The sequence below is a fragment of the Tachysurus vachellii genome, chromosome 16 (genome assembly GCF_030014155.1).
Source record: "Tachysurus vachellii isolate PV-2020 chromosome 16, HZAU_Pvac_v1, whole genome shotgun sequence".
NCBI lineage: Eukaryota > Metazoa > Chordata > Actinopteri > Siluriformes > Bagridae > Tachysurus > Tachysurus vachellii.
In genome coordinates this window covers 8,490,683-8,517,702 of record NC_083475.1, presented here as the reverse complement: position 1 = coordinate 8,517,702, position 27,020 = coordinate 8,490,683, and the positions used below count along the sequence as shown (strand labels likewise).

Here is a 27,020-nt window from a genome sequence, read left to right as displayed (position 1 = left end):
ACGTTACATTTCTATACAACTCTTCAGACAGGTGAAAATACCCGAACTACAATCAGTGAGGTTTTGATTTGATTGGAATTTATTCCTGTGAAAGTGCACTTCACTTCTCCGGTTGATTGAAAGAGGTCAGACTGAATACGATACAGGAACACCGGAACAATAAACATAAAAACCCCCCACAACAACCGAAAAAATACAGAGGTAGAAAACACAAGCTTTAATGCTGATTGGCAATGGAGACAAAATGCATGTGCACATACGTGTGACGGCATTGCAGTGCTCTTCTGTTGTCCTCGCTGTTATGGCCACAGCAAGACTTTGGGTGAAATTGGTATTCTTAGCAGTGCTGATCCACAGCTGACATTTTTATCTGTGCATGGGCCTGTTATTTCTGATACAAGAAAAAAAAAAAAATACAAGAGAACCTCTTATACCGAGCCAGTGCATTTTTGCCCTGTAGGAGGTAAAGCGATGTTGTGTGCCTTCAAGTTCAAACCTGCTGAGCTTTTATGGAGCAGTTTTCTGCATTTTCACTCAAGGACTCTATTTTATCCAGGAGAGACTAGAATATCCACAGTTATAAGATGATATAAATGCCGCATTAGCCATGGATCAACTGCCTGGCCGTGTTATCAGGGGATGTGAGGTGAAAGGCAATGCACAAACAGACAGAGGGAAAGAGAGAGAGAGAGCGAGAGAGAGAGAAAGAAAGAAACAAAGAAAGTAAGGAAAAGAAAGAAAGAATGGAAAAGAAAGAAGTCGCCTGTTCATGAGTCAACAGTTTAGGCTGTGACATACACGTGTGTGTGTGTGTGTGTACACCTATATATTAGATTGCTATTTTTTTTAAGTAAATTAATACACAGATTCTACCTAATTTAGATGAGGTGTCAGGGGTCATCGTACACTTTGACAGCGAGTAACTACAGAAGCCAGAATATTCACTCCAACTCCTGCCCCATTCACCTCTGACCTCTCAGCCCTCCACTTCTACTCTGCTTCTGCGTTGTTTCTCCAGTGTCTAAAAATAATCCTTGCTCTTCCATGCATCGGATTCAGATCCCTGCATGTATTCGAGAAGTGATAGAGTTGTGAATGTTTAAAGCAGACGTAGTCGAATAAGAGTGTTCTAGGGTTAGGAACAACACAATACACTCTAGAGCAATGCCAGTGTACTAACTAATGGCTTCTAATCATGTCCCTATTTACACTAAACACACACTCGCCCGCGCACACACACACGCCACAAAAACCATGTCTGAATGTATCAATCAAACATAATTATATGTGTATCAGAGCAGAGCCTCTTGCACCACTCAGACAGTTTTAGAACCATGTGCTTTGCATCGACTGACGCCATCTTATGACGTAGACGTCGCCCTAAATACATGGCACGAGGCACGAGGCACGGCAAAGCTCGTTTTAAAACGCTGCCTCAATGCTCGCTATGGGTGCAGCCTTGAACCACAGAAACATCATGAAGATGGTGTTATGAATAAAGGGATGTGGAAGAAGGCAGCATGCATAGACGTGACACTTCAGTGTGTTAACTAATAGGTACAAATATTTCAAAAAAAAAAGTAATAAAACAATATATAAAATCTTCAAGACATTTTCTTACATTGTACTGTTTTTCTACTCAGGGATTTTCCCCTTAGCGCTGGATAAACCAAAATTTATTCTCGGTGGTGAGACAGGAACCGGAAATCCGTAACATACATAATTTTCACCAAAGTTCACCATTACAAGCATTTCTGCATCACAGAACTCCTGGAGAAATACGATCTTCCTGTAAAGTCGTTCTGACATTTTGCAGGCATTTTTTGAGCTTTAAAGGCAGCCTTTTTTTTTTTTACTGTGTCTTAAACATTGTCTGTGAGGTAGTTAATGTTCTGTAATTCACGCTGCCTGCACTTTATTATGCTGCATTTATACAACGTGTCGGAAACGGCTCTGCACACGTCTCTGTTGTCGAAGCTGGAATGTGAGCGTTCTCAGAGCATGATTATGTTTTAATTAGGTTTTAACATGAGGCTCAAATTTCTGGTGTTTATACTTTAACAGTCTAACTGCATGAAATTAAACTTTAGGAACAATTTCAATCTTTTGGTAAGAATATAATTTGGTGCTACTGAGATATTTGGGGGGTGGGGGGGTAACTACTTAAACTAATAGGTGATAAAGATTTTCCTTATTACAGGAACCATGGTAACCATGGTAACATGGTTCAGTGCAACACAAATAAGCTAATGCTAGACTATTAAGAAAAAGAAATAAAAAATTGGAAAAAGCCAAACAAGTTGAATTCTTTAGTTGAAATAGACAGGACGGTCACTGATCACACTTAAAACTTCGTCTGTGTGTCTTTATAAGGACAGAAAAAAAAAGACTGCACAAAGAACATTAGTTTAGTAGAACAATCATTTCCCAAAACCAAAAATCCATCACGTTACCACATTCTACTCTAATATGCAAACATATCTTGCAGCTCTAAGCATTGGAGCAGAATTCCTACTATGTAGACAAAAAGAAAGTTCTGGAAACACCATCACACACACACACACACACACACACAGCTTCACATCATGTAGTTGACACACAATCAGTCTCTCCAGTTATTCTCCTTCGCCGCCTCCTTTCCCCTCATCCTCTGTGAGCTTTTAGGGGCCCTGCAATTACAGAAGGGAACAGCATCCAAAGCTGTGAAGGTGATGGTGAGGGCATGAGAGGGCAAATGTCACCCCGCTGAGTGGAGAGGGTGGAACCAGGTCCATTCAGGGAGCTTGAAAATGGATATCTGTCATATGGACGCCCACAGAAGTTGCATTCAATGTAATCACTCACAGCTGCAGCCTTCACACGGATGAGCTCGACTCTAGGTACACATGGCTGCGCGTAGATGCACAGAAACCAAGGGATTGATACAGCAGGTATCTTTTGAATACAATCGAGACAAAAAGCTAAATAACATGAACAATTTGAGTCTGATCTCACTAATGCTCCTGTGGCTGAATGATCACTAATCCCCACAGACACACTCCAACATCAGTGTCTGATCTCAGTAATGCTCCTGTGGCTGAATGATCACTAATCCCCACAGACACACTCCAACATCAGTGTCTGATCTCAGTAATGCTCCTGTGGCTGAATGATCACTAATCCCCACAGACACACTCCAACATCAGTGTCTGATCTCAGTAATGCTCCTGTGGCTGAATGATCACTAATCCCCACAGACACACTCCAACATCAGTGTCTGATCTCAGTAATGCTCCTGTAGCTGAATGAACACTAATCCCCACAGACACACTCCAACATCAGTGTCTGATCTCACTAATGCTCCTGTAGCTGAATGATCACTAATCCCCACAGACACACTCCAACATCAGTGTCTGATCTCACTAATGCTCCTGTAGCTGAATGATCACTAATCCCCACAGACACACTCCAACATCAGTGTCTGATCTCACTAATGCTCCTGTAGCTGAATGATCACTAATCCCCACAGACACACTCCAACATCAGTGTCTGATCTCACTAATGCTCCTGTAGCTGAATGATCACTAATCCCCACAGACACACTCCAACATCAGTGTCTGATCTCACTAATGCTCCTGTAGCTGAATGATCACTAATCCCCACAGACACACTCCAACATCAGTGTCTGATCTCACTAATGCTCCTGTAGCTGAATGATCACTAATCCCCACAGACACACTCCAACATCAGTGTCTGATCTCACTAATGCTCCTGTAGCTGAATGATCACTAATCCCCACAGACACACTCCTACATCAGTGTCTGATCTCACTAATGCTCCTGTAGCTGAATGATCACTAATCCCCACAGACACACTCCAACATCAGTGTCTGATCTCACTAATGCTCCTGTAGCTGAATGATCACTAATCCCCACAACCACGCTCCGACATCTAGTGGAAAACCTTCACAGAAGAGTGGAATGTGTTATAACAGGAACACTTGGAATATATCCTGAACCCACACACATAAGTGTGATGGTCAGGTTTCCAGAAACTTTTAGCCATATAGTGCAACTACTTGGTTATTTTTAGCCAAGTTGCACATACTGGAATACTGACTATAAATTATTTAAAAGTACACATGGCACTAATTTTATTAATATCTCACATTCACTCACCAACACCACCTCCACGTGTAAGAGTGTGCATAGTGTCAGAATAAGCGTGTGCATAGTGTCAGAATAAGCCCTGAATAAGCTAAAGCTACAAAAGATTATTCATGCTAGGTTCTTTTTAGGGCAATACATCATGTCATTGGGAAAGGCAAGAGATTTTCCAAGGAGAGAGAGTGTGTGTGTGTGTGTGTGTGTGTGTGTGTGTGTGTGTGTCTGTCCATGGCCGGGTGGCACAGCATCAGCATCCTTATAATTCAAAAGCTGTGACTATCACAACACATCCCTGAATGCACATGCTCTGTTCCACTGGCTCACCTGCTAATGATATTCTGCCATACACAAGGGATCTCACACACCCACACACACACACACACACACGTTAGTCGAGGCTGAGGCAGGTGAGATTGGATACAGACTCTGTACTCCCTCACACAGAATTACATTATTGATCAGACTACAGATAGGGTTATGAAGGATTCATGGGGTGTCAGTATTTCCAAATTTCACTGCCAGGACAGTGTGCGTGTGTGTGTGTGTGTGTGTGTGTGTGTGTGTGTGTGAGAGAGCGAGAGAGTGTGCTTACATGCACACTAATGATACCAGCAATTATCTGGAACACATCATCCAAGTTTTCATGTAAACTATGAAATGTATAAAAGTTAAGTTAAGTAAATACACATTGTTAAACTGTTATTTAATATTTTTTATTCACAAAATGGAATACATTAAACAGCTTGTTGTCTCTGCAGCAACATTCCCACAGCCTGAATAAAAACAGTATTATACATGCCCATTGTTCACTAGACTAGTAATAACACCAGCACCAGACGTTTAAAACACAGCCCTTTGAGAAGTGTGTGAGATTCAAAGGACATCACTGTGTTCTTCTGTAATCACTGTAACTGAGGTGTTATGGGAATTTGTTGTTCACAATAATGTTAGCATTGCAGTTACCACATAGCAGGTGAAAGAGCAAGACCTTGGGTTTGCAAGAGCCTGTGATTTAACTAGCGAGCAAACATTAACAAAGAAGCTTCCTCTGCTGTAGGTCTGTAGCATCAAAACCATGAACCACTCAAAAATATTGAAGTAACAGGGCATGGATTTCAAAAGTCCCTGTAGATTATTTGTTGATTTGGTTATTGACCAAATCAGATTTATTGCAATTATCGAATCCACTTATAATAATCCACCAAGAGCAAAAGAGAGAGGGAGAGAGGGAGAGATGCTTTGATTTGAACTCCTGGCCACAGGAGAGTCGATGTGTGTGTGCTGAGTGCGTGTCCACTGCTGTCTGGCCATGTAACTGATTTCCCTACTCACTCTGACACACACACACACACACACACACACGATAAGGCTGAATATAGCAGAGCTGTAAGCTCTGGACGTGAGACTCTAAAATAAACTAACTATCTCCTGGGGTTGTTTACACCAGTGTACACCATTCTGACAGATAGCTCCTTCTGCTATTTTATCACAACATTTTCTACCACATAATCTTCAAGTTCAGGGACAAAATTCTGCCAATGATTTAATACATCTGCATCACTCACTCACTCTCACTCACTCATTTTCTACCGCTTATCCGAACTACCTCGGGTCACGGGGAGCCTGTGCCTATCTCAGGCGTCATCGGCCATCAAGGCAGGATACACCCTGGACGGAGTGACAACCCATCGCAGGGCACACACACACACTCTCATTCACTCACGCAATCACACACTACGGACAATTTTCCAGAGATGCCAATCCATGCATGTCTTTGGACCGGGGGAGGAAACCGGAGTACCCGGAGGAAACCCCCGAGGCACGGGGAGAACATGCAAACTCCACACACACAAGGCGGAGGTGGGAATCGAACCCCCAACCCTGGAGGTGTGAGGCAAATGTGCTAACCGCTAAGCCACCGTGCCCCCCACATCTGCATCAACAGTCTTCAAAATATTATTATTATCATCATCATCATCATCATCATCATCATCATCATCAAGCATTAATCAAGTGTTACTTTATCATGAATTTGGAAGATATAACAGTTTAAAATTCACGTCCTATAAAAGTATGACTTGGTGCACAATGCATGTGTTAGCAGTTTCCTTAAAAACAAAAAAGCCTTAGTAAGCTGTTTTATGAGGCAGAGCCTAAGGAAAACAAGAACACTACAGTTATGCATTAAAAAAGATAAAAGATTAAGCAAGCATTTTTTTTATTATATTTTTGTTATTTAAAGTAATGAAGTGCTGACTGGGATTATAATAACTGAGTGGATGCCATTCAGCTCAGTTGGTAAAATCCAAAGGAAAGAAAGTGAACTCTCTTATGGATGCAGTGAAGAGAGAGGAGAGGAATGGACGATTTTTATTCCCCTGAGGGATTGTACTGGTAAAGGAAATGGCACACTGAGGAAAAATTATCACTGCTACATGACAGACGTGTCTGGATGTGATCGTGGGAGCAGGATTGCAAAAATATCTTTGTATGTAACACAAGTGAAATAAAACAGGAATGTTACCAGTATTTGCCCGGACACAGCCAGTTCCGCTGGTGTCAGCTAAGTGATTCAAATCCTTGACACGATCTCTTAAGGGCGATAACACGGGCATGTCCTCTGTGCCTGTAGAGTCGTTCCCGGGAGGAGGCTCTTCTGTAGCGCGAGCTGTAATCAGCGAGAACTGTGCACCAATTGGGCTCCAGGCTTTTCCACACAAGTCGTTTTTAACAGGTTTGAGAACTGAGCTCCAGGTGAACTAACTGAGATTCACAGCATTTCTGTTATAGTCCTTATGTGAAGGAACTGTTCCACTGTCTGAACATTTCTTTCCCGTAGCTATAGACACACATTATTCTGACTAAAGCAGGGTAGTTTCACCGCGGGCTTTGTTCAAACCTGCTGATTGCTAGTTCTGCTGTTATTTGTTGCTTAGATACGTCCAAATAAAAATGTTTTCAGCATTCTTTCTCTGGCAGAATAATAAAGTAGCTAGATATGAAATAGCAGCGGCCAAAGATCACCCAGAGATGAATAAAGTGCATTTAACGAATTATTATTCTAGCATACAGTGACATTCAGTGGCTTAGTAGTTTTCATGTTTGTCTCACATCTCCAGGGTTGGGGGTGTGTGTGTGTGTGTGTGTGTGTGTGTGTGTGTGTGTGTGTGTGTGTGTGAGAGAGAGAGAGAGAGTGTGTGTTCTATGATGAGCTGGCACATTATCCAGGGCGTCCCCCACCTTGTGCCCAGAGTCCCCTGGGACAGGCTCCAGGCAACCCTGTGTAGGATAAGCGCTACAGAACATAGATAGATGATGGATACAGTGTGTTTTATGTCTTTTGTATTCTGAAATCACAAACACAGTCTCTGTTTCTTTCTCAAGGTTTGTCTTTCTCTCGCTCAGCCTCCCCATGTCTCTCTACCCATCACTCTCTCGTTCATACTGTCAGTGTGCCTTCTGTGTAATGTCTGTCCACCGTTGTCTCTTTATCTCGGTATCCGTCTCTCATACTCTTTGTTGGGTCGCCTTTTGGTCTCAGGCGGTTTTATTTCTCGGCCTGTGTCTTTCTATGTCTCTCAATCTCTCTCCAACTCTTTTCATCTCTCTGCAGCAGTCAATTCAATTCCAATTCCACCCACTCTAATAAAGCAGAAATTGTACTCAGAATCTGTCGCCAAAGCATTAAGTAGGATAGGAAGACAAAGAAACTATAGTCGTACAAAATATAGATACAACATAAAATATTAAAATGTACCATTTTTTGTTTTTTTCTGCAAATAAAAATTAAGAAAAAGAGTCATTTTAACGTCTTCAAAGCCTACTGCAAGTATTTATTTTTAGAAGATTGTTGGTTTGTTGTTTGACCGTAGTTTATCTGAATCATAGGTTAGGCTTCATCTTGTATTTTTTGCAACTCTTTATAGTGTAAAAACTCAGATCATTTCCTTTTAAATACCATTCTTTTAAATACTGGGAAGAGAGCAAGCGTGAGCAGGGGGGAATAGAGAGCGCGCGAGAGAGAGAGAGAGAGAGAGAGAGAGCACAAGCGAGAGCAAGAGAGAGAGAGAAAGAAATGTATTGCTGACAAGAGAAACAGGCAGGAAATGAAATCCAGCAGTCGAGTAAAGTATGCAGACTTGTACACTGATGTGCAGCTTCTGGGAAAAATGTAATCATCATGTTAATACTGATTAAGACATGAGTAAGACATGAAACTGTCTTCAACACTAACTACAGTCACCCGTCTTATCTCTTACACACACACGCACACACGCATATATACACACACTCATATACACACACACACACACACACACACACACACACACACACACACACATATATATACACACACACACACTCATATATATACACACACACACATATATATATATATATATATACACATACACACACACACACACTCATACACACACACACACATACACACACACACACACACACACACACTCATACACACACACACACTCATACACACACACACACTCATACACACACACACACACACACACACACACACACACACACACTCATACACACACACACACTCATACACACACACACACTCATACACACACACACTCATACACACACACACTCATACACACACACACACACTCATACACACACACACACACTCATACACACACACACACTCATACACACACACACACTCATACACACACACACTCATACACACACACACTCATACACACACACACTCATACACACACACACACACCCTTCAATAGCATGATCAGCAGAGTGAGTATGGTGACAGAGGCATAAGCAAATCAAAACAGCACATAATGAGCAAACATTGAAAATCCTAAAAATACCACTAAGGAGAAAAAAAATCTGCACACACATTTCACATACTCCCTCTATTGCGGTTTCCTGATTTTCTCTAAATCACCAATTATTTCAGCTCGGTCCTAGAGCTAAAACCTTAAGCCCTGGTCTTTCAGGTTAATCATGAGCAACAGCAATGTGGCAAATACATCAAAAACAGCTCGATTTGCCTTTAACAAGCACAACGTGGCACAACAACCACGCTTCCCTCTGGTCTTACTAACAAAGGGCCAACAGTATAGTGAAGACTGTCCTGTTCTGAAAAGCTATAAGTCTATAATTATAGGCACTTAATTCAATGTTTACAAAAAGCCTTTAAGAAAAAACTGATACCCAACATCACATTAATCTCCCAGCTTACACCAAACATGTATTAGTCACTGCAGTGAAACCTCAGAGTGCTAATCCTACCAGAAAACATTGACAAATTCAGTAGCTAATGAGCTAGCTAAATATGGTTTTAGTCATTATGGGAAAGTTCTTGAAGGTCAAGCTCAGGATAACATGCCCTGGCATGCCCCACAGTCTTGGCCCACATTCTCTAACAATTGTAAATTTTCCTTGAATGTTTACCCAGCAAGAAAATTCCAATTAAAACACACCCACATACCTTTACCCACCAATTACACACACACACACACACACACACACACACACACAGTGTAGTGACATAGCTAAAGTTAATATTTCATTAGGAAGATCCCCTTACTAAAAACTCTGGAACTCGTCTATTCTTTACCTTTTAGATGTCAGTGATTATCGTTAAAGAGATGCCGGGAACAGACGTCTGCTTTGCTTTGTGGAGTTCAGACCCCAAAGTGGAATTTTTGCATATTATATTAGTTGCCTTAGCGTTAACTGTATCTGAAATCAAATCTGGTGTTGCAAAGCTTTACCTTAGGGTTATGGAAACCAATATACTGTAGATGTGAGGTAGGATGATTCTCAGTTACATTTTTACAGATCATCACGTTTGAGAAAATTCAATCCAAAGTTTTGATGATTCGTGTCTAGGGACAAGTTTGTGATTAATGTGCAATAAAAACAAATATGTCCTGCCCCTGCAGGGGTGTCATGCTTTACAGTAGTAGCTTGTTAGCAGTAAATGTGGCTTGTTTATACATAGTGCTTAAACATGAGGCTCGGGGTTGCTGACAACCCAACAGAGTTCAAGCTGCCACTTAGCTTCAAGCAAGGCCCTCAACCCTATCTGCTCCAGGGGTACTGCATCACTGTGCTCAGACTTCATAAGATGGGATATGCAGTCTTCATTCACCTCCAGACGCCATTGAAAGTAAGTAAAAGGGTCTCATTATTCTCTTTGCGAAATCACTAAGCTACAGTCAAGTCGCTTTAGATTCGGTGTTGGTGTGACGTCTCTCAAAAGCTACTGGCTGTCGTGCGAGTCCGTCAAAAAAGTTCACAATGACATCACTCGGACTTCCTGTTTCACATCCATTAACATACAGTAGGTCATTAATTGAGAGCAAAGAAGCTGTGAAAATTTCATGGGGACTTTAAGCTATTAAGCTTTTCAGAAGAAGAGATGCACAACAAGCGCGCACGTGCTGCTGAAATCAGCGTTTTCCTTCAACATCACGTCTCATTGTAATTAATTCCAGAGGAGTGCTAAACTGTAAAATTATGTGGATTGTATCTGTAAACAGCAAACAAACAAACAAATGTATAGGGAATAATTGGAATAGGGTTCTTTGAGGATTTATTGCACTATTGCATTCAAATTAAATCTCCTGCTTGAATGCAGCTTAATCAAGTGATGAGCCTTTACCTATCCCAAACACAACCAGCTGCCCAGCGGACACCTTAATCTGCTTTGGATAATCCTGCGTAACCCAAAAAAATAATAAAATAAAACAGGCATGTCACTGATCCATTCAGCCATCTGTTAATGTATTTGTGACAGACTGTTTGGAGAGAACAGGCCATGTGTTCATACTGAAGATGACTATCCTCCATATGTAACATCGAACACTGCCAGGAATACAAATGGAACAAAGTAACTGGGAAATCCGGACATCCTTCATGCTTGGGTCTGCAATATTACTTGATTATTTTCACACAGTAGATTGCTACACAAGAGGACCGTCTCACCGATTCCTCAAAGAAACCACTCACTTAACGAGACAAGCGGATCTCTGGGGAACTTAACTGTTTTTGCTCTACTTAACTACATGTAGGATCAGTGTACTTTGTATTAAAAAGAAAGCCTTTCTGAAGCTGCTATTAATTATCGGCTCACAAAACAGCTGAGCGTACAATCCACGTTACAGTGAATATTTGGCTCAACTTTACACCTGTATCAAAGTAAATGTGTAGCTTGTAGTCTATCTGTCTAGGCTGACAGGATGGAACACAAAACCTAAACTATTATGGCACATATGGATGTTACTGTTAGCTATATAGTCTCTCTGTCTGGTCTAGCAAGTCTGACACATTTCCTCACAAAAACGAGAAGTAGTAATACCCACATTTTAAAGTATTAGCAAAGGTAATCTCTTACTTACCTTCTATTACACAAATTTTCACCAACTCTTTCTCTCTAAGCAAAACATTGCATTGCATTGCAACATCTCACTGCATTGAGGTGTCAATCAGATCAAGATCAAGTTCATTGCCAGAAAAGTACACAAAGGTTTTTTTAATCTAAGACGGAGACTGCGATAGAGATTAGCAGATTGCTAAAGCGTTGATCAAAATACAGATAGAATATCAAAGACATTAGATATTTGTTTTGGGGTGGGGGTATTACTTAGTGGTTAGAATGTTTTCCTCACACCTCCATGGTTGCGGGTTTGAGTCCCAACTCTGGCCCATGTGTGGAGTTTGCATGTTCTCCCTGTGCTTCTGGGGTTTCTCTGGTTCTCTGGGTACTCCGGTTGCCTCCCTCAGTTCAAACCATTGTGTGTTTCCCCACATTATGCCCACAGTCCCCCTGGGACAGACTCCAGGTTCGCGGTGACATTGTGTATGCTACGTAAGTGCTACAGAAAATGGAGGGATTGAGATTTAGACCAAGCTAAAATCAAATATCCTGTTATTACATCACTTACATTATATTACCTTACTGGATAACAATGAAGTTTAAACAAGAATTAGGATATAAATGTCAAGTGTCATCTTTGTAACAGAACCATGGGAAATATAGAATATTAGTGCATTAGTTCAGCCGCAGCAGCATGGTTAGCAGTTTGAGATTACTGCACACCACAGCAATGAGCTACAATAACAGCGTGCCAGGGGCAAAGTAGGTCCTGAATTTGCCGCAAAACCGCTGAGCACTAAATAATGAATGTAGCCCATGGTTTTCCTTTTCTTACCACTCTTAAAAGGGGACCTTTGTGCTAGGGAAAGACGTGGGTCTTAATAAAAACACTGCACAATGAGAGTTATTCTATACGGGCCCAGAGCTATGTTTATGCACGATAACATATTGGCTGAAGAGAAGAAAGTTCCAATCACATGGCGCTCAACCACAACATGAACTCTGCTCTTCTGAAGTACTGCAAAACCAGAAGAACCTGACTGACTTCAGGCTAGTGACTCTATAACTTCCTCCAGCTCTCTAGGCCATCTGTACAGGAACTGTGTAGGCTCAGAACGGCAAACATGTGATTACATTGTTGTGGTCAGTGTCCAAATGAACACACTTAAAATAAGGCAGTATGGCACTTATAATTTTCAGTGAAGTCAATTTCCTAGTTCTTGTCTCCATGAAGGGTGGGGGGGGGGATCTTTTCTGAACACCATCTGAGGCTGTGTACAGTCTTACGGTTTTAAAGAAATTCCCTGATTTATGCTTCATCCATAAGCGGTTCTGTACACGCTGTAGCGCCAGTTCTTTGTGCCAGCGAGTGGAGAATTCTCTAAAACAAGATAGCCATAGCCTGTCGAAAAAACATATCACATAGCTGCTTCTAATGCTAAGACAGCATGATACTCTTCCTTCGTCTCCGACAGACGCTAAAATAAGTAGAGCCTTTGCTAAAGAAATTATTAAGCACACCTGTACACCTGCTCATTCAGGCAATTCTCCAAATCAGCCAATTACGTGGCAGCAGCACAATGCGGAAGATCATGCAGGAACTATATATGAGATGTTATATTAGACATCTCAATGACACTCAATGGTGCAAAAGATATTTAAAAAAATAAATAAATAATTCGGTGAGTGCCATCTTCTTGATGAGGGAGGTTAGAAGGCAATAGCTAGACTGTTTCAGACTGACAGGAAGTCTCCGGTAACTCGTATAGCCACTCTTTATAACTGTGTTGGTCAAAAAAATACACACATCAGAACATCAAGAAGAAATGCGCTACAAAACGGAGACGACCGTTTCCAATCAGGTTCCACTCCCGTCAGCCAAGGGCAAAAATATGAGGAGGGATTCTTATTGGTGGTTTAAATCTGAAACAGAGCAGCACTCACATGATACATTAGTAATGTGAAAACCTGTCACATGAAGTTGGAAGTGCAGCACGGTGCCAAACCTGAGACTACGCTCTAGGTCAAGGCTCTAGGTTCATAAAATACAGAAACCTGCATGCATGTTTTGTGCTGGCACCATCTTTAGTTTCCGTAACAAACATTTACTACGAGTGACAGGGGAACTTTGTGGAACACAGAAGAGGTGAGATGCCTTACTGCACATAAAAGCAACAAGATAATAATTAAAAAAAAAAATAAGGTGAGTCGATATGCTTGTGTTCTCATATGTATTTGTGAAGCTGTAAGATGATAGCAAACGCTAACTAGGGCTCAACAGAAAAAAAAGTGAGTCTGAAACCAGATCGACGCTGCAAAGGAGCACAGGGAACAATCACACTCCCATTCAGAGCACAGCAAATGAGCCCAGTGTGAAAACCACCTGAAGCTACAGACAAGTTCAGTGAAACTCAACAGGAGACGATTAGAAGAAAAGTCCTGCGCATAGTTCTGTATTTGCTCCTGAGGATCTGAGTGATTTTAGCAACTATTTGTTGAATTTGTATTTTGGTAGTTTAAAATCCTACAAGGGGGGCACGGTGGCTTAGTGGTTATCACGTTCGCCTCACACCTCCAGGGTTGGGGGTTCGATTCCCGCCTCCGCCTTGTGTGTGTGGAGTTTGCATGTTCTCCCCGTGCCTCGGGGGTTTCCTCCGGGTACTCCGGTTTCCTCCCCCGGTCCAAAGACATGCATGGTAGGTTGATTGGCATCTCTGGAAAATTGTCCGTAGTGTGTGATTGTGTGAGTGAATGAGAGTGTGTGTGTGTGTGTGCCCTGTGATGGGTTGGCACTCCGTCCAGGGTGTATCCTGCCTTGATGCCCGATGATGCCTGAGATAGGCACAGGCTCCCCGTGACCCGAGGTAGTTCGGATAAGCGAACAAATTCGGATGAATGAACGAATGAATAAAATCCTTCAAGTTGTGGTTTATTGGTTAAAGCTCAGAACCGTATTTATGTTAAAATCCCCAGCATGTCTAACATTGTACCAGTGAGTAAAGCCCTCTAATGCACCGTGCAGCTGCATCACACCTGATATACAATTCAATCACAAAAGTTTTTACTTAATATATTATGAATACTGAATACACAAATGAATAGTCCTTAGGGATCCTATTAACACCCAGCTATAGCAGCTGTAGTCCAAAACCTTTTTAGCACCTTTGCAGAACTATCAAGAGTAAGAGAGGGAAAAAATAGTCACTCATGCACAGGAGAATGAGTATAAGCTTGAACATGACTGAGTGAGAACTCTTCTCTCCCTGCTGGCACCATCCACAAGTTTATGCCTCTCTCTCAAACACACACACAAAAGATACACACACACACACAGAGACAGACACACACAGACAGACACACACACACACACACACTGACAAAGATACACACACACAGACACACACACACAGTACAGATACACACACAGAGATACACAGATACACACAGATAGATACACACACACACACACACAGACACACACATACAGTACAGATACACACATACACACACAGACACAAAGATACACAGATACACACACACACACACACACACACCGATACACACACACAGAGATACACAGATACACACACACAGAGATACACAGATACACACACAGAGATACACAGATACACACACAGAGATACACAGATACACACACAGAGATACACAGATACAGAGATACACACACACACACACACACACACATACACACACAGACACAAAGATACACACACACACACACACCACAGCTGGGCCTGGACTGCTTTATCACATTCTGCCTCTCATCACACTCTTTAGAAACTCACTAATCAAGTCAACAGTCAGCAGAAAGTCCTTGCATGCTGGATAGGTCACTGAGGAAATTCTCTTTAATCTCGGTGCATGATAATGTTTATCTACCCACAAGGTTAATGATTGATTGGATGAGCTGGACTTGCCCATGTGACAATCAGGCATGCAGTGAGGCAGCAGGATATATGACGTGTTTCAAACAAGTCTATGCATGAACAAGAGCAACAAGTTTGTGTTCGGGTGAAAGAAACTGCATGCTGTTAGGGTCTCTAATGAGTCTAGATTCTAACAGGATTTAAAAAAATAAATAAATAAATAAAAAATCTGTCAGGAACAAAATGGAATTATTTCACTTGACCTTATTAAGTGAATATCCTTTAATCTGAGGCACTTTGTTCTTTTCCTAAGGCACAACCTTCAACCAGTATTCAAAATATCAATAAACACTGATATCTAACATTAGCTAAGCTCGTCAATGCAGTGTGGAGGTGCAGTGGTAGAGTTGCTGCATCACAGGGGCCCTGGTTTGATCGTAAGCTCAGGGTTTTTGCGTTCCACCTGTTCTAACCAAATCTATGTGAGTTACCTCTGAGTTTTCTTCCCACATTCCGAAAACATTCCAAAATGTGAACGGGCTACAAAACGTTACGGTGTGAATGCGTGTTACGATGTTTTGCGATACATCCAGTATAAACTGTTCTTTGGATTGTCTCCATGATCCAGGCTAAAGCAGTTAGTGAAGATTAAGGATAAGTGAATGAACGATTGGGTGGAACAAAGTTGATGATAAAGATAATGTTACTTGCCAAAAACGATCCCAGTTCAAGTCCCTGAATAGAGCAGACCTGAAATATATAAACAAGATCTCAAGCGTAGACACTTTTAATGAGTCATTTCTGCACATTAGTAATGGTTCATGGTTTCCATGAATTGTCCAGCACTGCAACTGTAAAACAAAACAGCTGACCACGTCATGCCTTTCTAGTGACATATTTAATCACAATGCAGATAGACCATCAAGCAAAACACAACACCACACAGACCAAACAGACATGAGTTCAGTGGTTAATGATGTAGTTCAGTAAATATTTTTCGGTCTGAGGAAATCCTATTTCCTGGTATCAAAACTTTATTGTGAAACCGAAAGGAAAAAGAAAAGCTGCTGAGAGAATTTCCTGAAATGTTTAACAGGTTTAATCAGGGATATATAATCCAGACTGGGACAAAGTCCCAACATCCTTCTCAGAATAGCTGAAGGAAAAGTCTAAGAGGGAAAAGGATGACTACTGTGTTGAAGACTTAAAGTATCGGCTGCCAGAATGAAAGCAGGCTAAAACCAAAGGCAAGGCAAAACAGCAGATGTTGCCGTTCTGTTGTTGACGTGTGTGTGCCACTGCTCCACACACACTTCACACCAGTGTGTCCCTGCTTCTCAGCAATGCACCTAACAGCTGATCTTAAACACAACCAACATGACGGGGAACTTCCTTCTGCTTGTACAGTCTCACGACGCCACACGTTTTCCAAGCATTGACATTTCTTTGATTCTCAAGATAAAAAAAAAAAAAGCGGCAGCCTGAAATGAGCAGCCCTTTTAAAAAAGCCTCTAATTTTCCTACAAGGTTCACTACAGAGGCATAGTTTGCATTTTAGCCTAACAGACAACAGTTCATTTAAATCTCAGTGTGCTGGATTAAAGAACCGAAACAGCTGTTGTGCAACAGAATTAAAGGAAAATGGAGAATAAATATAGTTGTACTGAAATGATGCTAATCTGTCACTTCCTTATTCCGGTGAGAAGTTAGCGTGTGTACGCCATGTGGATGTTAAAAGATGCATAGATAGCTCAGTTTCAATGACTAAAAAAAAGGTGTCATGGGCATAGTTGGCCATACGCTCTTTTCTCGCTTGCTATTATTGACATGTACCTGAAAAATCTAATAGATGTAACGTACAGAAGGCGACAACATTTTGACTCAAATTTTTAGAATGCAACACAACTATGCCAGATGCGACCAATAAGCTGGAAGGACTAAAAGGATGAAAGCACAGCTGCATCTGCCTCCTTAAAAAGAGATTACGCAAGGGCTAATGCTCTGTTCAACTCAGAAACTGGAATTTCCTGACTTCTGGCTAGGAAAACAAAAAAGAAAATGCCGTTGAACTTGGAATTCATTTCTTTCCTACTTGGAAAGTGGGGAGGTTGTTGTCAACCTCAAGGTCAGCATCTGATCACATCAACATGCAGGTTCACGTCACCAACAGAAAGTTAAATATCACTTCATGACTTTTAATAGTGCAAATGACTAGATTAATTACATTAGTCGGTAAAATCGACAACGCTGACTGTACTGAGAATGCAAATGCTCGATAAACCGATGGTCACTAGCATTAGATGGTAAGATTCTTTAAAAATATAACAAAGGGCCATGCTTTAGTGGAGGCATTCGTGTTTTTTCACACTTTGCAGCCCAGCTTGAAAATGATAGAAAACCATTATCTAAAGTTTCAACTAGAAACATCAAACCTGGCTTTCATAACAAAAAAATAAATCTTGGATGATTACTACGCCCTGGGTGGATTTTTTACCCCCATTAATCACAGTGAGTAGATATGTCATCGCTCACCCTTTGCTCAGTAAGACAGTTAGTGTCAGTTAGTGATCAGATCAGCTTTAGACATACACATTACACCAGTACAGCTCATGTCCAGACATGCCTCTCTCACTCCCACACCTCGAAAAAGACTATTTTTCTCATTCTCGGCAATTAACGGGAACAACGAGAAACTACGTGCTGGAGTAAATGAACTTAATTTGAGGAGAAAATTGCTTGTCGTTCCCATTGTGCCGTGGCACCGTATCCTCAGTCTCCTTGGCAAATGCCAACCTTCGCTCGCTTTCCATTGTGTCTCGCACAACCCACCAATGAATATCCATTTGCTTGACACAGGCTGGAATTAGAGCTTTGTAGACTGCTGAATGCAAAAAGTTATTTTTCACAGTTTTTTTGCAGATGTTGTTATCTGAAACAGAAGGGCATAGTGCATGCGATATCCAAAATAAAACAGGCTTGATTGCTTCTGGATGAGTTTTTAGGGAAAAAAATAAGGACTGTTTCAGAGGAAATACAACAGTGGATGCAATTGAATGACTACAACATGCTAATCCACACCAGCCCTGCTCCGGACTGTAACGAGCACTAATACACGCTCTGAAAAAGCAGAGAAAGGCCATTTTGATGAGCTCTGAGATAGGAGGGCTGCTCAGGAAGCGGGGATGATTGAGAAACTGTCCACTGCTTAGATTTCGGAGGCCATGCAGAATCCAGCAAATGCACAGTCATAATATAAACTATACTACTCCCATCTTCGTTTAAAATCAGCACACACACAAACAGCGGACATGTCAGCATTCCATTTACAGGCATGTAGTGAGCAGCGTGCCAGAGTCCACAGGAAGTGCATGAAAAGACTGGCTTTGTATGGTCATGTTCTTGATTTTGAAGGACAAACAAACACAGACATTACTCACAATCTCTCCCACTGAATAAGAGAAATAAATATACACATACATACATATATAAAATTAAAATAAAAAAGCTAGCTTTTGACCGCTGCATGCTGGCCCTAATTGGCCAGAAGCATTTCCTCTCCTGGAAGTTCTCTCTAGCAAAACTCACACTCTCAGTTGATCTTAAGCCTAACCCATTATATAACGCAGGAATATGAGCATAGACCATTCACACACTCTTAAAGTCGATCAGTAGGTCAATTTATGATGTTAATCCGCCAATGAGGGATCTGGAGTATGTGCACTGAGGTGACAATAGCACAAGCTCCAGATCTAATCAGAGTATTTAGAGCTGTGAGATGACAAAGCTTCAATAACTGTACACAAATTAAAACTAATATCTATAGCACATTCTCCTTTATACTGCTTTCAAAGAGATTTTGTGTTCAGTGACTATCCAATGCATATAAGCAGTACTGGAGTCAGTTTTGCTCAAGTGTTAATAAATAAAAACGCTCGAGATAAAAACCTGGATTCTGTTTTTTATAATAATCAGTTAAGTACAGTGTAGAATCTATACAACAGCTATCTTAGAGAGCAAGACTATCCAATCATGGGCATCTGTGACGCATGCAGATGGGGAGGATAGCCTTCTGCCTCCTGGGTGGGTAAGTGTCGTATGATGAGGGAGAGCAAACTGGTGAGTGGGAATTGGCCATGAGTATATTAGGGAGAAAAAAAAATAATCTACACATTTAATGCGATCTTTACTCCTGCTACTGATTTTTCTGCACCATCACAAGATTCCCTTCTGCTAAATTTGCACTCTCTGATGCAGTATTAATGTGTTTTCTCTTGCACTTCATTATTTAAGATTAGATTATTGTTGAGCTGTAATGATCCAATGTACCACCAACACATTTTTGTGGAATCTTGAAATCTTTAAACAAGCACTAAACTCAGTGACATGATCCCGTAAATCATATTCACTACAAAGCCTCTTATCCGAGGATGTACGCAACCTGGCAAGTCATCATGAGGTTGTGCTTAAGCACACATTACTATGGCATGAAAGTGAAAGTGTGTGTAACAGGTATCTGAATGTGTCTGGTATAATCTGGGCAACATTCAACAGGTCAAGACCAGTTAAGTCAAGCAAACTTCATACTTAAAAGTCATAGAGCACAATGATGGTTGATCCAACGTGCTTTACATATTATCATGTAATGCAGCGTTAAATAACATCATAAAACAAAGAATAAAAAGACGTTTTAAGAAGCTAAAAAGTGAAGCTCATGTGAAAGAGAATGTTCAAGATTTTAGGACAAAACGACAGAAAAAGTCTTGAACCCCTTTCGTCTTGGTACTAGAAGCAAGGGACAGATAGAAGAAGCTGAAGATCTTAGCATACTGGTTAGAATCCAGTTAGAGCTACAATGCTGTTAGTCTAAAAATTACTGTTGTGTTTGTGGTGAAGTCAGAACTAATGCCATGCCTATGTCTTCCTAACCAGCAGTACCATCTCTGTCTACAGAGCGACATCAAATCTACGCGTCTGCTCTCACTGTGAACGGTGTGAAGTGCCACTTCTTGACTTTTATATTAGTTTATAGCATTATTAGTTAAGACCAATTCATATACTGACACAGTATTTAGACAAATCTATAACACTGACTAAACTAATCACTGTTTTAAGAAGATAATCATCAACATTAGAGTTATCGCTAGCATTAGCCGGTTAGCTTTTTGCTAGCACTACTTTCTGTTGTTATTTTAGTTACTTGGTTATTTTGCTGCTGCAATTTCAGTAAAAAAAAAAAAAAAAAACATTTTGCATGAATGTTTGAAGTTCACTATAGTTGAACAAAACCAATAGCTACTCAAGTCTGTATCTGAAAAAGTAAAGTTCAAGTAGTGATTTATGAGCTTCGTGTTCTCTGACAGAACAAACAAAAGACACTTCACATGTTAAATGTCCTGAGATGGGAAATGACATTATCATTACAACTTGCACATGACCAAGTACAAAGTAAAATTATAACATAATTTGGCTGAATCTAAGTAAACAACAATAAAAAAAATTACAAACAGTATAATATAGCATTAAAGGAAGTCAATAATAATAAATCTTACCATTTTAGCAGATATTATGTAAGTGACAACAAAACGTGTCAAAACTTAGATAAGATGCAAAGTGAACATTTTTTTCTGGCGTTTTCTCTCATGTGGTTCAACGTTTGTTTTGCACATGTGAGGTGGTATCTGTGTGGTGTTGGTTAATTCATGAGGTCTAAAGATTGTAATGATAATGATGATGGTGTTTGGGACAGTCTCAGAAGCTCAGATCGTCATTTTTTTTTATTACATGTATCTAATTTACAGAGATGGCGAAATGCAAGCTTAGTTTAACCCGGCCCTTAAAAATTGACTGTGCTTTCTGTAAATATTTAATCATTATCTTCATCATTTAATCAAACACAAAAACTATGACAGTGCCATGTAGGACAAGCACAGAGGCTCTGTATCCAGGATTACATAAAACAGAAGAAAACACGATGTACAAACCAGCAAATAATGTGAAATAAATAAAGTGAGAGACAGTGAAGCATGTCGGGTAAGGCCTAATAGAAATATTGACTATTTTCAGAAATGTCAGTGCTTTCCTCCAGTGCATCAAACTCGATGTATGATTACAAATGGGTTCTGGTTTATTTACTCCAGAAGGCTGGTTGATGTGCATTTTTGCCATCAAGATGTCTCTTATCAAGCAAATAACATTAAATCTCAGTCATAATCAATGCGAATTTCACAAGAAACCTCAAACCCATTACCGACATCCTATAGTGCTCGACATGATTAGATCCACATTAGACAATTTTATTACTTTCTAAAGGCCACTGTATATGACGGCACTAAAGGGGAAGACACGGATCACATCAAATCCTTTTACATTTACAGACCTAATAAAAATCACATTAATACAGCTAACAGGAGAACTACTGGAAATGGAGGTAATTGGTGTGAATCCTGGGTTTTCTTTTTTTTTTTGTTGTTTTTTTACTTGTTCTGGTTGATGTTTTCCTCAGATCAACTTCTTCACTGATTACTTTATCTACTTTAAATTGAAATGTAGTCTTTGAGTAGATCAAGTTATGTGCAGCTTTGAGTTCTCATGGTGAGGCAGTAGGATAAAAAATAAATAAATAAATACAACTAATAAAGAAAAGTTTTATAAACAGGAATGTTAAAAGACTTAAAGAGTTCTCTGCTTTAAAAACTAGAGAAACATGTCAGAAACATGTTGAACTTGTTGAGCCGTGTTTGTTTTAACTCTTTACAAGCCAAACCTTTCTCAGCTCTAGAGAGAAAACCCAAAGTATGTTCAGTCTCCCTTCATTGTGTTTGTGTAAACCAGACTAGGGTTAGGTTTAACAAAACCTTAACAGGTTTTACGCACTGTAACTTCTAAATGCATTTGGTTTCACTTCTAAATGAATTTGATTTCACTTCACTTACACTGGGAGCAACAACTTGGCACTTTTATCGTCGTGTTAAAATAGACAACAAGTAACACACATTAAGTACAGGTAGAGAAAACAGTTCAGATTGCGTCAAAGCGTAGCGTAAAAAACAATCCCGTGCCAAATGCATTAAACCCTAAAAAAAAGACTTGGGAATAAAACACACTGTGAGAAGATAATGGATGGATGATGGATGGATAGAGAACATAAACATTTTCCAGGCTTTTAATGATTTGTGTTTGTAATGTTTGTAACTTTACGTGCCACACTATGGTAAATAAACAAACAAACAAACAAACAAACAAACGCAAACAAACAAGTAACCGCGCGCGCTCACCTTTGAAGTTTACGCGACGCGCAGTCGGTCCTCAGAAAGTGTAGCCAAATCCTGGGTTTCTAACAACTTCACATTATCCTTTGAATTCCGTGACAAGAAAAAATGTCCTTTTTTTGTCCCTGGAAAATGCCGGGAGAAGAGAAAAACAGCGCCGTGCAACTCTGCAGCTGTAAATCCGTGGAGTCTCTCTTTCTCTTTCTCTCTCTCTCTCTCTCGAACAAACTGGCGAAGTAAAGCAGGGCTTTTCCGTGGTCACATGACCCGACTCAGGTAGGCATTTATGACGTGGATGCGCGCTGCACCTGGCTAAAATAACTAACAGCTAACAAACAGTTTTGTCCCTAAACTGGTCCGACTGTAGCTGCGGCATCGACCCTGCGAGAAGGAGAACAGGAGGGCAAGAAAACTCCCCTCTCCCCTGAGCACCTCTCTGATAGGCTGCCGAGGAAAGAGCTCGTTCGTGTCGGACCACAAACACAAAACACTGAATGCAAATTAGCGACTGAGAAGCAGCGAGTCGCCTGGAAAAAAGTTGTGAATGGTTAAGAGTGAGTGGGTGTGAGTGGGCGGGGCTACCTCTTAATTAGTATAAAACGGAGATGGACGTCGCTCGGTGGAATTTCTACGAGTTTTCCCAAATAGGAAGAGAGGAAATACGCTTCGACCCCCTCTCTCTCTCTCTCTCTCTCTCTCTCTCTCTCTCTCTCTCTCTCTCTCTCTCTCTCTCTCTCTCTCTCTCTCTCTCTCTCTCTCTCTCACACTCACTCACTCACACATACACACTCTCTCTCTCTCACTCACACACTCTCTCTCACTCACACACACACATACACGCTCTCTCTCTCTCCCTCTCTCACACATACACACTCTCTCTCTCTCACTCACACACACTCTCTCTCTCTCTCACACTCTCACTCACATACACACTCACTCTCTCTCTCTCACTCACACACTCTCTCTCTCACACTCTCACTCACATACACACTCACTCTCTCTCTCTCACTCACACACATACACGCTCTCTCTCTCTCTCTCTCTCTCTCCCCCTCTCACACATACACACTCTCTCTCTCTCACTCACACACACACTCTCTCTTTCTCTCTCTCTCTCTCTCTCTCTCTCTCTCTCTCACACATACACACACTCTCTCTCTCGCTCTCTCTCATATATATATATATATATATATATATATATATATATAATAACAATGCCCACAGTGTAATGCTTTTTACCGCCTACTGGAACAAAAGCAATCCGTTCCCTCCCTGCCATAAGCTCATGATCATTGTTGTTGCGTCGTTTTAATCCATGTCTAAAACCCCCAAGAGGTTTCCTCAAATCTTCCTCAAGTGGGCATGTGTTGGAGAAAACTTAAAGGATCTAAATGTGCATTAAACCGTTAAACATGGTGTGAAACTTGTGGCGTTTTCTCTCTCTCTCTCTCACACACACCACACACTGTGTGTGTGTGTGTGATCAAGCTATAAAATAATGTCTACGGTGACTCTCACAGAGATAGAGTGTGTGTGTGTATCACTGTAGACATTATTTTATATCTTGATAGCTTGCTGAGGACCGAATACCCAGACCTCAGAGGTTTGACATTATGGGGACATTTGTTTGGTCCCTACATGGAAACTAACTTAATTGGGAAAAAACCCCTGGGGTTCCCAAAATGTTTACTTGTATTGAAGGTGTAGGCATAGCATTAATTAGTTGCAGTAATGAGAAGTGTGTGTGTGTGTGTGTGTGTGTGAGAGAGAGAGAGAGAGAGAGAGAGAGAGAGAGAGAGAGAGAGAGAGAGAGAAACAGTCAGCCAAAGGATTTGAATGATTTATGATTATGGTAACATGGGGGGGGGGGGGGGGGGTAAGGGTGTTGTCCTTGCCCTATGGACGTGTACAGATGCTCTCTTTTATTTCTACCCTCTCATTTGTTTCTCTCTCTCTGCTGCCAGCACCTCCAACACACACCCGTACATGCACACACTTCTCTTAGCTTTCTCATTTTCTATAGACATGAGCACAGAGGAGGTGTTGTGAGCATCATGGGGGATGGGGGGTTGAAGAATAATGATGGCTGTCATGGAAAGTGAAACAGGTCTGTGCCTGCACACTTTACATGCTGAGTATTCTATAATTGGAGCCCTTTGTTCGGGTGGAACAGCAATAATTCAGCACTTTTGTCACTCTCAATGGAGCTGTCACCCTCCTATTCACCAAATCCTGAAAAAAAATGCCTAGATGGAAGAAAACAGCATCATAAAAGCTAACTAACTGTTTATTAAATGCAGGTGAAATCAATATTGATATTCAGTTTTTAGAAAACATTGCTAATCAAACAGGAATAAACAGCAAAACTCCATACTAGGAAAAAAAGGGAAGAAATGAAGTATACAGTACATAGAGGTGAAAGAAAAGACCAGATTGAAACTTTGCATGTGTTGCCCTCTACTGTCAAAAAATATAACAACACCTACAGTAAATAGAAACATATATTAAATATTAAAATTCTTTGTATATTGTGTTCTGACGACATTCCCAGTTCTGACGACATTCCCAGTTCTGACGACATTCCCAGTTGCTCTTTATTCTCTCTCTTTGCTCATGCCTGTTGTGTCCTGAGCTCACAGAGAGACATGAGGTGACTCAGATGCACAGTCCAGCACCAGAAAGCAACAGTAAATGTTTTGGAGCAGCAGATAAAAGGAAAAGAGGGAGGAGGAATCTGTGTGAGAGGAAAATAAAGGGCCTATTTTTAGACATACATAATGATCCGATATTCTTTCCCTTCTTTCCATGGTGAGCTGACTGGATGCTGTCAGTATGAGATATTGCAGAATGTCTTTGACCTATGTAGAAAATCATTACAGTGCTCTGATATGTATATGATCTAAAACTGATCTAAAAGATATTTTAGGGTACAGGGTTGGACACTACTGTTTCTTACAGCTTGGAAGCTCATGGTTTTCCAAATGGTTAGATTTCTATGGAAATCTCGACTGTGGATGCCGAACTAGTAATTAAGTTGTAAGAGTAGCTTTCCTTTTTTCCTTATCCAGGCTGAAATGTTTTTTAGTTAATGGTCCAACAATATTGCTGGTTTATTTTGAATGCATTCTGTTTTGCAGTGAAAAGACTCTTTGTCCAAAGTGATCCTGCTGTCCACAAGTATTGGGTCAACAAGGTCAAGGCTGATATTCTTTTGTATACTCAGAAAGTCCTATGGCTTATGATTGTGATGTAATTATATCCTGAAGACAAATCCAATAATTAGATACTTAAAAAGAATATGAAATGCTGCAGCACAAGAGCACAGCAAGATTTCTCTCTCCCTCGATCTGACACTCTTCACATATCCGAGGCTCATCAGTGTCCTGATTTTAAGAGCTAGACAACGATAGATGACTGATTAGCATGCTAATCAGAAGGGGGAAAAAAGGGAGAGATGTTGAGGGGAAAATTGTATGACCTGTTTAAAGCCTATTAAACATTTTCAGCATGTTCTGAATACAATTATTCACTTCTGAGTTTCATTCGGCTGATCAGAATGTAAGGAGTCCTTTTTTGTTAAATTATTTTAGACTTGTCCTTGTGAACTCTGTGATCTCTCTCTCTCTCTCTCTCTCTCTCTCTCTCTGACACACACATGCACAAACACACACACACACGCAAGGATTTACAATGCCGATTGTATTTTTAAATTAGCTTTTGTAATCTATTAAATCACAGCATTCTTACTTTCCAGTTATTCCACAGTTTTTAAATCTGGTTGAGACCAAATAATAGACTCTACAGAGCAGAATAAATCCAATAAAAATGTTATGAATCTTTTATCAGTGTGAATAGTGTCTTTTAGCTTACCTTTAGGGGCAAAATAAAATCATTTCTTTATACTGAACCAATATCAAGCTTTTTTTATGGTATATTAAGACATGATAGAATATTATTATGATGAATTAAACTCACATGGATTTAAGTAATAAAAAACTTTCAAATTTTTCATTACACTCACCGGCCGCTATATTAGGAACACTCACTGTATCACTGTATGGATTCCACAAGATGTTATATGCATTTCTTTGAGATTCTGATTCGTATTTACATATTTACAGCTTTTTCAGCTGTATTTTTAAACTGAAAATCTCTTTTACCACATCTGTTTCTTTACTGTATTTAGATCACTGTGGAAGCTACTGAGATACTCTTGAACTTCATCATATTCATGAAAACAGTTAGTTTTGAGCTTTTAAGGAGCCCATTGTATGCCGAGACAACATTCCCCACACAATTACACCATCACTGCCAGGTGCTGAAGCAGAATTCAGACTCTATC

The 27,020-nt window shown here is 40.5% G+C and overlaps 1 protein-coding gene across 1 annotated transcript in view; it reads right to left on the bottom strand.

Moving 5' to 3' along the window:
- The window catches only part of plxnb2a.1 (plexin b2a, tandem duplicate 1), a 93,934-nt gene extending 70,718 nt beyond the window's left edge, over positions 1-23,216 (bottom strand). The window contains exon 1 of the mRNA XM_060889040.1: positions 22,685-23,216. The gene's annotated coding sequence lies outside the window, so the exon portion shown is untranslated. The remainder of the gene's footprint in view (positions 1-22,684) is intronic.
- Positions 23,217-27,020: the final 3,804 nt, after the last annotated feature.